Below are 3119 nucleotides of genomic sequence, written 5' to 3'. Positions count from 1 at the left end.
TTGCATTGATCAATGTGTCTGTTTTTATGCTAGTACCATGTTGCTTTGATTACTGTAGCCTTGTAGTATAGTTTGATATCAGGTAGTGTGATATCTCCAACTTTGTTCTTCTTTCTCAAGCTTGCCATGGATATTCAGCATCTTTTATGGTTCCAAATTTTAGGATTATTTGTTCTAGCTCTCTAGAAAATTGGTATTTTGATAGAGATTGCATTGAATATATAGATTACCCTGGGTCGTATGGCCATTTTAATGATGTTGATTCTTCCTACCCATGAGCACAGTATATGTTTCATTTATCTGTATCTTCTTCAATTTCTTTTTTCAATGACATAATTTTCTGAGTACAGATCTTTTACTTCTTTGGTTAAATTGATTCTTAGATATTTTATTGTTTTTGACACAGTTGTAAACGGGATGGTTTTCTTAATTTCTCTTTCCGAAAGTTCGTCATTCATGTATAAGAATGCCACTGACTTCTGAATATTTATTTTGTAACCTACTATTTTACTGAATTCATTGATTAGTTCTAACAGTTTTTTGGTGGAATTTTTAGGGTTCTCTCTATATAATATCATGTCATCAGCAAATAGTGAGAATTTTACTTCTTCCTTTCAAATTTGGATGCCTTTTATTTCTCTTTCTTTTCTTATTGCTGTGGCTAAGACTTCCAATACAATGTTAAAGAGGAGTGGTGAAAGTGGGTAGACTTGTCTTGTTCCTGATCTTAAGGAAAATGCTTTTAGCCTTTCCTCATTGAGTATGATGTTAGCTGTGCTTTTGTTATATGTGGCCTTTATTATGTTGAGGTATGTTCCCTCTAGTCTCACTTTGCTGAGAGTCTGATTTTTGGTCCAACATAAATGGATAATGCATTTTGTCAAATGCTTTTTCTGCAGCTATTGATATGATCATATAGTTTTTATATTTCGATTTGTTAATGTGGTAGATCACATTGATTGATTTGCGGATATCGTATCGAACTTGCATTCCAGAAATAAATCCAACTTGATTATGGTGTATGATCTTTTTAGTGTATTGCTGAATTCTGTTTGCTAATATTTTGTAGAGGATTTTTGGATCAATGTTCATAAGAGATATTGGCCTATAGTTTTTGGTTTTTTTTTGTTTATAAAGTCTTTGCTGATTTTGGAATCAAGGTAATGGTGGTCTCATAAAAAGAGTTAGGGAGCCTTCCCTCTTCTTGAATTTTTAGGAATAGTTTGAGAAGAATAGGTATTAATTCTTCTTTGAATGTTTGGTAAAATGCACCTATGAAACTATCTGGTCTAGGACTTCTGTTTTTTGGGAGGTTTTGATTACTGATTCTATTTCATCGGTGGTAATCGGTCAGTTCAGATTTTTCTGTTTCTTCTTGACTCAGTCTTGAGAGATTGCATGTTTCTAAGAATGTGTCCATTTCTTCCAGATTGTCCAATTTGTTGGCATTTAATTGCTTATAGTATTTTCTGTGGAGTCTGTTGTTATTTCTCCTCTTTCATCTGATTTTATTTATTTGAATCCTCTCTCCTTTTCCCTTGATGAATCTTGTTAAGGGTCTGTCAATTTTCTTTACCTTTTCCAAGAACCAGCTCTTGGTTTTATTAACCTTTTGTACTGTTTTTCTAGACTCTATTTCATTTATTTCCACTCTGATCTTTATTATGTCCTCCCTTCTATTTGCTTTAGACTTCGTTTGCTGTTCTTTCTTTAGTTCTTTTTATTGTAAGGTTAGATTGTTTATTTGAGCTTTTTTGTGTTTCTTGACATAGAATTGTATTGCTATGAAGTTCCTTCTTAGGACTGCTTTTACTGTGTCCCATAGATTTTGAGTCGTTGTGTTTTCATTTTCATTTATCTCTAGATATCTTTTGAATTCTTCCTTGATCTCATTGATAACCCATTCATTATTTAGTAGCATGTTATTTAGCCTCCATGTGTTTGTGTATTTTCCAGTAGTTGATTTCTAGTTTCATACCATTGTGATCAGAGAAGACAGGTGATATGATTTCAGTATTCTTAAATTTATTGAGACTTGTTTTGTGTCCTAACGTGTGGTCTACCCTGAAAAATGTTCCATGTGCCCTTGAGAAGAACGTATATTTTGCTGCTCTGAAAATATCTATTAAATCCATTTGGTCTAGTGTGTCTTTTGGGCCCTTTGTTTCCTTGTTGATTTTTGCCTGGAAAATCTGTCCACTGGTGTCAATGAGGTATTAAAGTCTCTTACTATGAGTGCATTACTGTTGATCTCTCCTTTTATGTTGGTCAATAATTGCTTTAGGTATGTAGGTGCTCCTATGTTGGGTGCGTATATGTTTACTAGGCTTATGTCCTTTTGATTTATCGATCCCTTTATCATTATGTAATGCCCTTTTTTTTGTCTCTTATTATAGCCTTTGTTCTAGAGTCTATTTTATCTGATATAAGTATCACTACCCCAGCTTTTCTTTTTCATTTCTACTTGTGTGAAATATCTTTTTCCATCTCTTTATTTTCAGTCTATGAGTGTCATTTGATCTGAAGTGAGTCTCTTGTAGACAACATATGCATGGGTCTTGTTTTCTTATCCATTTGGCTACCCTATGTCTTTTGATCGGAGCATTTAAAACATTTACATTTAAAGGGATTACTGATAGGTACATAATTACTACCATTTTATTATTTGTATTTGTTTTTTCTATTTTCTTTTTTACCCCTTCTCTTTTTACAGAAGTCCCTTTAACATTTCTTGTAATACTGGCTTGTTGGTGATGAATTCCTTAAGCTTTTCCCTGTCTGGGGAGCTCTTTATCTCACCCTCCATTTTAATTGAAAGCCTTGCGGAGTAGAGTATTCGTGGTTGTAGAATCTTGTTTTTCATAACTTTGAATATTTCTTTCCAGTCCCTTCTGGCTTGCAAAATTTCCATTGAAAAATCTGCAGATATTCTTATGGGGGTACCCTCGTAAATAACTAGCTGCCTTTGTCTTGCTGCTTTTAAGATTCTCTCTTTGTCTTTGACCTTTGGCATTTTAATTATGATGTTTCTTGGCATGGGTGGGTCTGTTTGAATTCCTCTTGTTTGGGACTCTTTGTGCTTCTTGAACTTATATGTCTAATTCCTTTGCCAGGATAGA

Source organism: Pteropus vampyrus, unplaced genomic scaffold, assembly GCF_000151845.1.
Source record: "Pteropus vampyrus isolate Shadow unplaced genomic scaffold, Pvam_2.0 Scaffold5, whole genome shotgun sequence".
In the NCBI taxonomy this organism is placed as follows: Eukaryota; Metazoa; Chordata; class Mammalia; order Chiroptera; family Pteropodidae; genus Pteropus; species Pteropus vampyrus.
The sequence above is the reverse complement of the archived record's forward strand: the minus strand, read 5'-3'. Positions refer to the sequence as shown.